The sequence below is a fragment of the Lissotriton vulgaris genome, chromosome 1_1, assembly GCF_964263255.1.
Source record: "Lissotriton vulgaris chromosome 1_1, aLisVul1.2, whole genome shotgun sequence".
NCBI lineage: Eukaryota > Metazoa > Chordata > Amphibia > Caudata > Salamandridae > Lissotriton > Lissotriton vulgaris.
This window is the reverse complement of record NC_141685.1, coordinates 976,958,202-976,971,673: the sequence shown is the minus strand read 5'-3', so window position 1 is coordinate 976,971,673 and position 13,472 is coordinate 976,958,202. Positions and strand designations below refer to the sequence as shown.

General features: G+C 54.2%; 1 protein-coding gene across 1 annotated transcript in view; it reads right to left on the bottom strand.

Moving 5' to 3' along the window:
* The window catches only part of LOC147748328 (resistin-like), a 93,818-nt gene that overhangs the window by 71,189 nt on the left and 9,157 nt on the right, over positions 1 to 13,472 (bottom strand). The gene's annotated exons all lie outside the window — the stretch shown is intronic.

Genomic DNA, 13,472 nt, shown 5'->3' with positions numbered 1-13,472 from the left:
TCCCGACCTCCAAGTGCGAGGGTCCGGACATCAAAGGAGACCAGACCTATAACTGGGGCAGCTCCAGAGCAGGAAGGCAGTTGTATCTTGGAGTCGAGAGACACCGTGAGGAACTCATCCTTGGAGGCCTGCTGGCGCTGCCGCGGCCCTTTCTTGTGAACCATCTCCGAAGACTGCTGGCGCTGCCGCGGCCCTTTCTTGTGAACCATCTCCGAAGCCTGCTGGCGCTGCCGCGGCCCTCTTCAACGTGAACCATCGTCTTGGCCTGCTGGCGCTGCCGCAGCCTTTCTCGTCGTGCACCATCTTCGTAGCCTGCTGGCGCTGCCGCGGTCCTCCTCGTTGTGAACCATCATCCTAGCCTGCTGGCGCTGCCGCGGCCCTCCTCGCTGTGAACCATCGTCCTAGCCTGCTGGCGCTACCGTGGCCCATCTTTGCGGACCCCCAAGCTCGAGGATTGTGAGCTTCCCTCTTGCTGCACCTGTACTGGACCGGTACTAAGACTGTCCCGCTACCCCTTTCCCCTGCAGAGACTAGAATTGGGAGGATCCTCGTGTCCTGCCCCCACTGTATCGTTTATCACCTTGCCTCAAGATTCTTATATAAAGTGTGTTGAACTCATCCTTGTGTGGTGTCCATCTGTGGGGGGGGAGTTACTTGTCTGTACGATCGCCGGAGACGGCCCTCACCGGAGGGTTCTCCCCCTGTACTCGGCCGACCCTCCGGGTCCCCATCTAACATTGGTGGCCAGCGGCGCGATCCGAGCCAACGCATAATCGTACAGAGAGTAACTCACCCCACGACACACAACCACCATGACAACAAAAGAGAGCGGAACAACGGAAAAATTCCACATGGAAAAACTAGAAGAATAAAGCCACAGAGAACTAAAACAATTCTGCATAGAACTGGGCATTGCTACCACAGGACTGAGCACGAAAGAGGACTTCAAACACGCCCTGGAATCTTGGGCAGAGACGGGTACGGCCGTACCCCAAAACCAAAGCCTCGAGACAACCGAAACAAGCACCGCGCCGACAGAAGAAAGAAGACCGGGTCTCTCACCAGAGGAGGCCCGAGAACGAGAGAAGAGCAGGCTCCACGAATTGGAACTGGCTCGACTTCGCTTAGATGGAGAACTCAAATTGGCGGAACAAAAAATAACTTTGGAACACTTACGGCTCTGAGAGGAGCGAGAAGAGAAACAAAGGCAGAGAGAGTTAGAAGAGAAAAAGCTAGCCTACGAGTATGAGCGCAACTTGAAGGAACTAGAGATTCGGAGGCAGAACAAAGATCTCGGGGTCCCCGGGCACCCGAGCCCCCCTGTCACTATGGACCCCAAGGTCCACATACCCAAGGATCTCGTCAGAGAATATTACCGGAACGATGATATCCAGCAATGGTTCAAAGCCTACGAAGTAGCCATGACCTCCCACCGGATTCCCCGGAGCGACTGGGGAGCCGGGTTATGGGGGAGGTTTGTCAACGAAGGGCGAGACGCCCTGCCGCAACTCCCGGACCATCAGATGACATCCTACCACCACATGAAAGCCGCCCTCCTCACTCGATACGGACTCACGCCCGAGATGTACCGCCAGAGGTTCCGCGACTGCAAACGGATCCCGGGTACGACTTGGGTGGAGTACGTGAACTTCTTTAGCCGAGCCTTCGAGGGGTGGATCAAGGGTAGCAAGGTGACCACTTACGAGCAACTCTTTGACCTTATTGTATGGGAGCACCTTTCTAACAACTGCTTCGTCGAGCTCAGGGGGCAGGGAGATAAATAACGGTGATGGATCAAGCCCTGATCTTTGGACTGGGTAAGAGTGGTCTGCTTAATTCAGACACTCTGTTCATCACCACCCCCTTTTCTGAATCGTTTTTGGCCACTATAGGTGTGGCAGGGTATACTCAGACATGAGTCCCTTTCTCACTGCTCCATCAGGATTCAAGCAAGCCGGGCCGAAGAGGCTGAAATGCCAGAAACCGGTCCCCGGTAGCTTGTCTCCTTTCTGGTGAAGAATTGGCTTGGTAGTTTGGTCTGCCCTGTTCCCATGATGCACTGGGCCAGGGACAGACTAATTTGCATATAGCCAGGTTCTGAGCTGGGATGGGGCAGTGAGATAAATAACGGTGATGGATCAAGCCCTGATCTTTGGACTGGGTAAGAGTGGTCTGCTTAATTCAGACACTCTGTTCATCACCACCCCCTTTTCTGAATCGTTTTTGGCCACTATAGGTGTGGCAGGGTATACTCAGACATGAGTCCCTTTCTCACTGCTCCATCAGGATTCAAGCAAGCCGGGCCGAAGAGGCTGAAATGCCAGAAACCGGTCCCCGGTAGCTTGTCTCCTTTCTGGTGAAGAATTGGCTTGGTAGTTTGGTCTGCCCTGTTCCCATGATGCACTGGGCCAGGGACAGACTAATTTGCATATAGCCAGGTTCTGAGCTGGGATGGGGCAGTGAGATAAACAACGGTGATGGATCAAGCCCTGATCTTTGGACTGGGTAAGAGTGGTCTGCTTAATTCAGACACTCTGTTCATCACCACCCCCTTTTCTGAATCGTTTTTGGCCACTATAGGTGTGGCAGGGTATACTCAGACATGAGTCCCTTTCTCACTGCTCCATCAGGATTCAAGCAAGCCGGGCCGAAGAGGCTGAAATGCCAGAAACCGGTCCCCGGTAGCTTGTCTCCTTTCTGGTGAAGAATTGGCTTGGTAGTTTGGTCTGCCCTGTTCCCATGATGCACTGGGCCAGGGACAGACTAATTTGCATATAGCCAGGTTCTGAGCTGGGATGGGGCAGTGAGATAAATAACGGTGATGGATCAAGCCCTGATCTTTGGACTGGGTAAGAGTGGTCTGCTTAATTCAGACACTCTGTTCATCACCACCCCCTTTTCTGAATCGTTTTTGGCCACTATAGGTGTGGCAGGGTATACTCAGACATGAGTCCCTTTCTCACTGCTCCATCAGGATTCAAGCAAGCCGGGCCGAAGAGGCTGAAATGCCAGAAACCGGTCCCCGGTAGCTTGTCTCCTTTCTGGTGAAGAATTGGCTTGGTAGTTTGGTCTGCCCTGTTCCCATGATGCACTGGGCCAGGGACAGACTAATTTGCATATAGCCAGGTTCTGAGCTGGGATGGGGCAGTGAGATAAATAACGGTGATGGATCAAGCCCTGATCTTTGGACTGGGTAAGAGTGGTCTGCTTAATTCAGACACTCTGTTCATCCCCACCCCCTTTTCTGAATCGTTTTTGGCCACTATAGGTGTGGCAGGGTATACTCAGACATGAGTCCCTTTCTCACTGCTCCATCAGGATTCAAGCAAGCCGGGCCGAAGAGGCTGAAATGCCAGAAACCGGTCCCCGGTAGCTTGTCTCCTTTCTGGTGAAGAATTGGCTTGGTAGTTTGGTCTGCCCTGTTCCCATGATGCACTGGGCCAGGGACAGACTAATTTGCATATAGCCAGGTTCTGAGCTGGGATGGGGCAGTGAGATAAATAACGGTGATGGATCAAGCCCTGATCTTTGGACTGGGTAAGAGTGGTCTGCTTAATTCAGACACTCTGTTCATCACCACCCCCTTTTCTGAATCGTTTTTGGCCACTATAGGTGTGGCAGGGTATACTCAGACATGAGTCCCTTTCTCACTGCTCCATCAGGATTCAAGCAAGCCGGGCCGGAGAGGCTGAAATGCCAGAAACCGGTCCCCGGTAGCTTGTCTCCTTTCTGGTGAAGAATTGGCTTGGTAGTTTGGTCTGCCCTGTTCCCATGATGCACTGGGCCAGGGACAGACTAATTTGCATATAGCCAGGTTCTGAGCTGGGATGGGGCAGTGAGATAAATAACGGTGATGGATCAAGCCCTGATCTTTGGACTGGGTAAGAGTGGTCTGCTTAATTCAGACACTCTGTTCATCACCACCCCCTTTTCTGAATCGTTTTTGGCCACTATAGGTGTGGCAGGGTATACTCAGACATGAGTCCCTTTCTCACTGCTCCATCAGGATTCAAGCAAGCCGGGCCGAAGAGGCTGAAATGCCAGAAACCGGTCCCCGGTAGCTTGTCTCCTTTCTGGTGAAGAATTGGCTTGGTAGTTTGGTCTGCCCTGTTCCCATGATGCACTGGGCCAGGGACAGACTAATTTGCATATAGCCAGGTTCTGAGCTGGGATGGGGCAGTGAGATAAATAACGGTGATGGATCAAGCCCTGATCTTTGGACTGGGTAAGAGTGGTCTGCTTAATTCAGACACTCTGTTCATCACCACCCCCTTTTCTGAATCGTTTTTGGCCACTATAGGTGTGGCAGGGTATACTCAGACATGAGTCCCTTTCTCACTGCTCCATCAGGATTCAAGCAAGCCGGGCCGAAGAGGCTGAAATGCCAGAAACCGGTCCCCGGTAGCTTGTCTCCTTTCTGGTGAAGAATTGGCTTGGTAGTTTGGTCTGCCCTGTTCCCATGATGCACTGGGCCAGGGACAGACTAATTTGCATATAGCCAGGTTCTGAGCTGGGATGGGGCAGTGAGATAAATAACGGTGATGGATCAAGCCCTGATCTTTGGACTGGGTAAGAGTGGTCTGCTTAATTCAGACACTCTGTTCATCACCACCCCCTTTTCTGAATCGTTTTTGGCCACTATAGGTGTGGCAGGGTATACTCAGACATGAGTCCCTTTCTCACTGCTCCATCAGGATTCAAGCAAGCCGGGCCGAAGAGGCTGAAATGCCAGAAACCGGTCCCCGGTAGCTTGTCTCCTTTCTGGTGAAGAATTGGCTTGGTAGTTTGGTCTGCCCTGTTCCCATGATGCACTGGGCCAGGGACAGACTAATTTGCATATAGCCAGGTTCTGAGCTGGGATGGGGCAGTGAGATAAATAACGGTGATGGATCAAGCCCTGATCTTTGGACTGGGTAAGAGTGGTCTGCTTAATTCAGACACTCTGTTCATCACCACCCCCTTTTCGGAATCGTTTTTGGCCACTATAGGTGTGGCAGGGTATACTCAGACATGAGTCCCTTTCTCACTGCTCCATCAGGATTCAAGCAAGCCGGGCCGAAGAGGCTGAAATGCCAGAAACCGGTCCCCGGTAGCTTGTCTCCTTTCTGGTGAAGAATTGGCTTGGTAGTTTGGTCTGCCCTGTTCCCATGATGCACTGGGCCAGGGACAGACTAATTTGCATATAGCCAGGTTCTGAGCTGGGATGGGGCAGTGAGATAAATAACGGTGATGGATCAAGCCCTGATCTTTGGACTGGGTAAGAGTGGTCTGCTTAATTCAGACACTCTGTTCATCACCACCCCCTTTTCTGAATCGTTTTTGGCCACTATAGGTGTGGCAGGGTATACTCAGACATGAGTCCCTTTCTCACTGCTCCATCAGGATTCAAGCAAGCCGGGCCGAAGAGGCTGAAATGCCAGAAACCGGTCCCCGGTAGCTTGTCTCCTTTCTGGTGAAGAATTGGCTTGGTAGTTTGGTCTGCCCTGTTCCCATGATGCACTGGGCCAGGGACAGACTAATTTGCATATAGCCAGGTTCTGAGCTGGGATGGGGCAGTGAGATAAATAACGGTGATGGATCAAGCCCTGATCTTTGGACTGGGTAAGAGTGGTCTGCTTAATTCAGACACTCTGTTCATCACCACCCCCTTTTCTGAATCGTTTTTGGCCACTATAGGTGTGGCAGGGTATACTCAGACATGAGTCCCTTTCTCACTGCTCCATCAGGATTCAAGCAAGCCGGGCCGAAGAGGCTGAAATGCCAGAAACCGGTCCCCGGTAGCTTGTCTCCTTTCTGGTGAAGAATTGGCTTGGTAGTTTGGTCTGCCCTGTTCCCATGATGCACTGGGCCAGGGACAGACTAATTTGCATATAGCCAGGTTCTGAGCTGGGATGGGGCAGTGAGATAAATAACGGTGATGGATCAAGCCCTGATCTTTGGACTGGGTAAGAGTGGTCTGCTTAATTCAGACACTCTGTTCATCACCACCCCCTTTTCTGAATCGTCGAGCTCAGGCAGCACCTCCTTGACAGTAAACTGACTGAACCTCGGCAACTCGCCGTTGAGGCTGACCGATGGGAAAGCACCCGAGTTCCCCGAAACGGGCCCAGAGAAAAGAGAACAGAGCCGCCCAAGGGCTCCATCGCCCCCGAGGGGGAGGAGGAGGCCAGGGTCGGGGCAGAGACACCGTCCAGGTGGCTCCCGCCAGCAACACCCCGCCCCCGGCCGGCAGGGGGAGCCTCCCGATGCGACCAGGTTTCCGCGCCAACGTTACCTGCCACCGATGCCAGCGACCCGGCCACTACGCCAATGATCCCAACTGCCCAAAGAACCAGAGCCCTATGCCCCGCCAGGTCGCTGCCGCCGCCCTGGGAGAAGAGCAAACCCAAGAAGACACTGAAGAGTACGAGCCAGACCAGCCCGAGTGGGAACCAGCCGCCATGTCCCTGGTCTGCCTAGGGGAAAGAGACCTGATCCCACGGGCACCCCTTCCCGCCAACACGCAGAAGTACAGCCAGTGGGTCAACATTAATGGGCACCGGGCTGAAGCCCTCTGCGACACCGGGGCCAGTGTGACCGCAGTCCGCTGCCATCTGGTGACCCCGGGACAGATCTTGCCAAATATCCTTTGCCCCGTACGGTCGGCCGACAACTCAGAAAGCCTATGTCGGATGGCCTGCGTCCCCTTCGAGTGGGGAGGAGTATCCGGAATGCTGAAAGTGACTGTCCGCGATGATGCCCCCGTGGACTGCCTCCTGGGGAACGACCTTGAAAGTTCTCCCTGGTCAGCCGTCGAGAGAAGAGAGCACCTGGGGATGCTGGGCCTCCCTGAATGGGTCTGCGTAACGACCCGGTCCATGGCCGCCCGCGCCAACCCCAGTCCCGAAGAACCCGAATGGCCAGAGCCTCCTCCCCCGATCGTCCAAGAGGGAGCCACCCTGGAAGCCAGTTCTCCGGAACACAGCGAAGAAGGACTCGATCGGCTCCGGGACCTTCCCGAACTGGCCCAGTGGTGTCAAGAGGGTGGCCCCACCCAGGAACAATTCCGACAGGAGCAGAGAACATGTCCTTCCCTCGAGGGACTCCGGCAGCAAGCCCTCGCCCAGAGCGCAGGAGACACCTCAGGGGCCCACTGGATTTATTGGGACAATGACCTGCTCTACAGTGAGCAAAGGATTGCTGAGCTGGGGGCCAGCCGGGTGCTGGTGGTCCCCCTCCGCTTCAGAGACTTCCTCTTGAACCTAGCACACGATGTGCCCCTTGCCGGACACCTGGGGCAAGACAAAACGTACAGCCGCCTGGTGACCCACTTCTACTGGCCCAAAATGCGGAATGATGTATCCAACCACTACCGGGCCTGCCCAACCTGCCAGGCCAGCGGGAAGAGCGGCCGAAAGATCAAAGCACCCTTGCAGCCTTTCCCCATCGTCACCACCCCGTTTGAACGGGTGTGAATAGACATTGTGGGGCCCCTGGACCCCCGAACAGCACAAGGGCACCGGTTCATCCTAGTCCTGGTGGACCACGCCACCCGCTATCCCGAGGCCATCCCTCTTCGGACCGTGACGGCGCCCGTGGTCGGCCGAGCCCTGATGGGGATCTTCTCTCGGGTGGGCTTCCCCCGGGAAGTCGTCAGCGACAGGGGCACGAACTTTATCTCTAAATACATGAAGTCTCTCTGGCAACAGTGAGAGGTCACCTACAAATTCACGACCCCCTATCACCCGCAAGGAAATGGACTGGTCGAGCGGTTTAACCGCACCCTCAAGGGGATGATCATGGGCCTAGAAGAACCCCTACGTCGCCAATGGGATGTGCTGCTCCCGTGCCTTTTGTTAGCCTACCGAGAAGTCCCCCAGAAATCCCTGGGCTTCAGCCCATTCGAACTCCTGTATGGACACCCCATCCGGGGTCCCCTCAGCCTGGTCAAAGAAGGGTGGGAGGTGGCCCCCCAGAAGACTCCTCCGGATGTATACAAGTATCTCCTGACCCTCCGCAACCAGACCCGGCGATTCAGGGAACTCGCCAAGGCCAACCTTGAAGCCAGTCAGGAGGACATGAAGAGATGGTATGATCAGCATGCCTCCTCCATCGAGTTCGAGCCGGGACAACAAGTCTGGGTGATGTCCCTGGTTGAACCCTGCGCCCTACAGGACAAATGGACAGGGCCCTTCAAGGTGATAGAGCGCAAGGGTCCCGTCACCTACCTGATCGACATGGAGTCCCCCCGGAACCCCCTACGGGTCCTCCACGCCAACAGACTCAAACCCCACTTCGTACGCTCAGAACTCAGCCTCCTGATGGCTACCGATAGTGGGACGGAAGAAGACTCCGAGCCCCTTCCTGACCTGCTGAGGACACTCGAGTAGGACGGCTCAGTGGAAGGGGTCAGAGTCTCCGATGCCTTATCCCCAGAGCAACGCCAAGACTGTCGAGATCTCCTGCTACAATTCGCAGACCTGTTTTCCCTCATCCCCGGGGTCACCCCCTGGTGCCTTCACGACGTGGACACCGGGGATAGCCCCCCTATTCGACACAGGGCGTACCGACTGCCGGATCGAGTGCGCGCCTGCATCCAGAACGAAGTCTCCAAAATGCTGGCTCTAGGAGTGATCGAGCCGTCTGACAGCCCCTGGGCCAGCCCAGTCGTACTGGTCCCCAAGGCTGCCGCCCCGGGCGTTGCCCCCGAGCTCCGGTTCTGTGTGGACTATCGGGGCCTGAACGCCGTTACCAGAACCGACGCTCACCCCATCCCCCGGGCGGATGAGCTGATTGACCGCATAGGGGCCGCCCGCTACCTGAGCATCTTCGATCTAACAGCAGGGTACTGGCAGATCGGCCTCACCCCCGGGGCCCAAGAGTGATCCGCCTTCTCTACCCCGGGTGGCCACTACCACTTCAAGGTGATGCCATTCGGCATGAAAAACGCCCCAGCTACCTTCCAGAAACTCGTGAACCAGGTTCTGGCGGGCCTCGAAGAATTCAGCGCCGCCTATCTGGACGACATTGGTGTATAAAGTCGCCACTGGGCAGACCACCTCCACCACCTCCGGGAGGTCCTGCGTGCCCTCCGGCAGGCCGGGCTCACCATCAAAGCCAGCAAATGCCAGATTGGCCAAGGGTCCGTGACCTACCTGGGACACCAAGTGGGGAGCGGTCTGGTGGCCCCCCTCCAGCTCAAGATCGCTGCCATCCAGGGCTGGCAACCACCTGTCCCCCAAACCGAGGTCTGAGCCTTCCTGGGGCTCACCGGGTACTACCGGCGGTTTGTAAAGGACTATGGCAGCATTGTGGGGCCCCTCACAGAACTCACATCCAAAAAAACCCCAAAACAGTCAACTGGACTCCGGACTGTCAAGCGGCCTTTGAGAAATTGAAGGCCGCCATGTGCACCGCCCCCGTGCTCCAGGCCCCCGACTACAGCCGAGAGTTCATAGTGCAGACGGACGCCTCAGATCATGGCATTGGGGCCGTCTTCTCTCAACTCAACACCGAGGGAGTCGATCAGCCAGTGGCCTTCATCAGCCGACGCCTGCTGGCCCGAGAACAGCGCTGGAGCACCATCGAGCGCGAGGCCTTCGCCGTGGTATGGGCCCTCAAGAAGCTCCGGCCCTATCTCTTCGGTACCCACTTCCGGGTGCAAACAGATCACCGACCCCTGCAATGGCTGATGCAGATGCGGGGAGAGAACCCAAAACTGTTGTGATGGTCCATCTCCCTGCAGGGGATGGATTTCACTGTGGAGCATCGTCCAGGCCAGGACCACGCCAACGCAGACGGCCTGTCACGCTTCTTCCGCCTCGGCGAGGAGAGTACCCAAGAGGATGGGTGACTCTCCCTGCCTTCAGCTGGGGGGGACGCATGTTGGACAGGCCTCGGGGAAGGCCCGCTCCCTCCCCGCATGACGGGGACCGGACCCCTGCTCTCCCTGTATCCCCGACAAGAACCATCCCGGCAACCCGCTGGGGCAACCCACGACCCGTCCACAACGGAACTCCAGCCCCCGAACACCCCAGTATCGGCTGGCCCGGGCCCCCGTCAGCACCACTGCCCCGGCCCAGCCGCCATTTATTTATTTATTTATTTGCGGGTTTATATAGCGCTATGAATAAACTCCCGAAGGGGTATCTCCGCGCTAAAGACAACCGGTATGAACTGATGATGGAAGCAATGCAAATTAAAATACAGTGAAACTCCTATGAACCAGCAAGTGATGGTTAGAATGAACTAAACGGAAAAGTTTTCAAAAAATTCCTGAATTGGAGGTGGTTATGACATTGTCTTAATGAAAACGGGAGTGAATTCCAAAGACTGGGGCCATCTTTGGACACTACATAACAAGGCCGCGTGGCCTCGGCTCGACCCCAACCCTGGGCCTGGCCAGGCCCCGACATCGAGGCACCACCATCCGCCCAGGGGGTGAAGAGACCACTTGGCAGGTCAATGGGAGAAGGAGTGTCACTGGCTCCCCTCCGCCAGGTGTCGATCGCCCCCGGCCTCCCCGGGCACTGGCTCCACCGCCCTGCTGAGTGTCTGGACTCCCTCATCCCGAACCTCCCGACCTCCAAGTGCGAGGGTCCGGACATCAAAGGAGACCAGACCTATAACTGGGGCAGCTCCAGAGCAGGAAGGCTTGGAGTCGAGAGACCCCGTGAGGAACTCATCCTTGGAGGCCTGCTAGCGCGGCCCTTTCTTGTGAACCATCTCCGAAGCCTGCTGGCGCTGCCGCGGCCCTTTCTTGTGAACCATCTCCGAAGCCTGCTGGCGCTGCCGCGGCCCTCTTCAACGTGAACCATCGTCTTGGCCTGCTGGCGCTGCCGCGGCCTTTCTCGTCGTGCACCATCTTCGTAGCCTGCTGGCGCTGCCGCGGCCCTCCTCGTTGTGCACAATTATCCTAGCCTGCTGGCGCTGCCGCGGCCCTCCTCGCTGTGAACCATCGTCCTAGCCTGCTGGCGCTACCGCGGCCCATCTTTGCGGACCCCCAAGCTCGAGGATTGTGAGCTTCCCTCTTGCTGCACCTGTACCGGACCGGTACTAAGACTGTCCCGCTACCCCTTTCCCCTGCAGAGACTAGAATTGGGAGGATCCTCGTGTCCTGCCCCCACTGTATCGTTTATCACCTTGCCTCAAGATTCTTATATAAAGTGTGTTGAACTCATCCTTGTGTGGTGTCCATCTGTGGGGGGGAAGTTACTTGTCTGTACGATCGCCGGAGACGGCCCTCACCTGAGGCCGCTCCCCCTGTACTCGGCCGACCCTCCGGGTCCCCGTCTAACAATGACACATCATGTCGCAAGGAGTTACAGATACGTCAGTATTTCTGACGTATCTGTAAGCGCAAAAGTGACGCATTGCTGGAGTGTGTCCCAAAAGTGACACAACTCCTGCAATGCGTCCTTTCACATGGGGCAAGCCCCATGTGAAAGGGCCTGCATCAGTCTTACGCCTGCTGTGAGGCAGGCATACGATTTTGCCGCATTTGAGTTCTAGAAGTGGCGCAGTGATATCTGGTAGATTTCACTGCGTCACTTCTACGACTCTTTCTTGCGTGGGAACACCCCCCTGCATACATTATACCTGCCACAGGTATAATGTAGCGGAGGGGTTTACAAAGTGACGCATCCACCTAGATGCGTCACTTTGTAAATATGGCGCAACAAGCCGTATTTTTACACTGCTGGTGCGTCACAAAAAGTGACGCATAAATGAGCCCCTATGTTCGCTCTTTTCTGCATCCTTCTCTTACCGTAGGAATAACAACTGCAATCTTTTATTGAACTGTGCTATTCTTACTGCCCTACCCAAGTCCTCCTGGGTTCTCTCCTGCACAGACGTTACGGGAGTGCACCTTAGCAAAATGCCTTTCTTCCTACCTGAAGATATGGATTTATGGGAAAGCACTGTGTATGACATGCTCTGCTCTGTGTTCCTTTGGTTTAACATGATAGATAAAAGACACCTTCTTGCTTTGTAGTCCAAAGCAGAGCCAACCAAACACACATTGATTTGTGTTATGAGCTGTTTGTTATTTTATGTACTCTTGATTCCCTGGTGTTCCCTGCCCATCTTTGCGGCTGTGGAATCTTGTGTTCTGACTAGCGACAACCCATTGATTCAGAAGGGAGAATTTGTAGAATGGTCTCAAGAATTGGGGATTCTAGGACATACGTTTTCTTTTGAGAGAAGTAAATAGAGACCCCACCCTATCAAATACCTGCATGAGATGAGCAGACTATGCTTCCCTAGACTCCCCTGCCTTTCCCCTTGACCTTTTCAACTTGCTCTGAGCAGCTGGGAAGTGTCAGTAAACTTTCCACATAATGAAGAAAAAACATTAGACAAGGAGCTGGTATTCCTGGGTCAGTGCGGTTATTCCCCATTCTGGGGATACATCTCAAAATTGCTGGTTGTTGGTACACATATACTGGCTGGAATCATAGATTTAACCCTCCACGGCCTCCTCCAGCACCAAAATCCTACAAACTCATTGTGAAAGTCTTCGTGTGCTTTGCTGAAACGTCTGTACCACTGCTCTGGAATTAAATTGGCATTTTATATGTCCTAAGCCAAAGTGCTCATGAAACCACTAAAGCATCTCTTTCCTCTCAAATTTTCACTTTCCCTCTCGGATTCTTGTGCAGGTGTGGCCCTATTGAGGTGTGCAAGTGATAGAGAGATGCCCCCAAACCGGAAATGAATTTGTGTCGGTGGCTACATATTGGGGGCAGTGGGGCTTAGTTTTGAGGAACAGGACCTATTTTTCATTCTTGAGACTTACTCAGAGCAAAAGAGAGAATGGAAGGAAAGTGAGAAAGGAGGAAAATAGGAAATTGGACACAAATGGAGTAAGAATGGATGGAAAAGAGCCTGCAAGAATGAGATAAAGAGCCAGGTAGGGCAGGGTGGTGGAAGAAAGAGGCATGAGCTAAAATGAAGACAGGGATGAAAAAGAAGCCTTACTTTACATTGGGTAACCACAGAATGCAGCAGTGACACTGGCAGACTTATAAGGGAAAACATGGTCTCCTTCACTTATTATTTTTCAAAGAATCCCCTTCCTATACCTATCCAGTGGAATAAAGTAAACTATTTAAACTTGGAATGCTAGCAGGGACACCGTCCTACACACGCACATCTAAAAAGTCAAATTTAAAAATGCAAATCAATGGGGCTTAAAGTGTCTACTAATGTCAGGAGCAGGCAATTTGAGGGCAAGAAGACAGTGCAGGGTGTTGTGTACAAGTCCTGGGAAGTATATTCTCCTTGGAAAACAAGGTTGGGTATAAAATATAACTAATCCCATCATTGGGGGATGTCCTGATTGCAAGAAGGTGTTGTAAAATGGCTAACATATAAATGTTGCATCTAACTAAAAAAAGACTGGGTTGCACAATGATTTATAGGTGTTGGGCTGAATGAGGGCATTGAATGGGAATATGGGCTTCACTCAATGAAGTTAATGCGCTGATTTG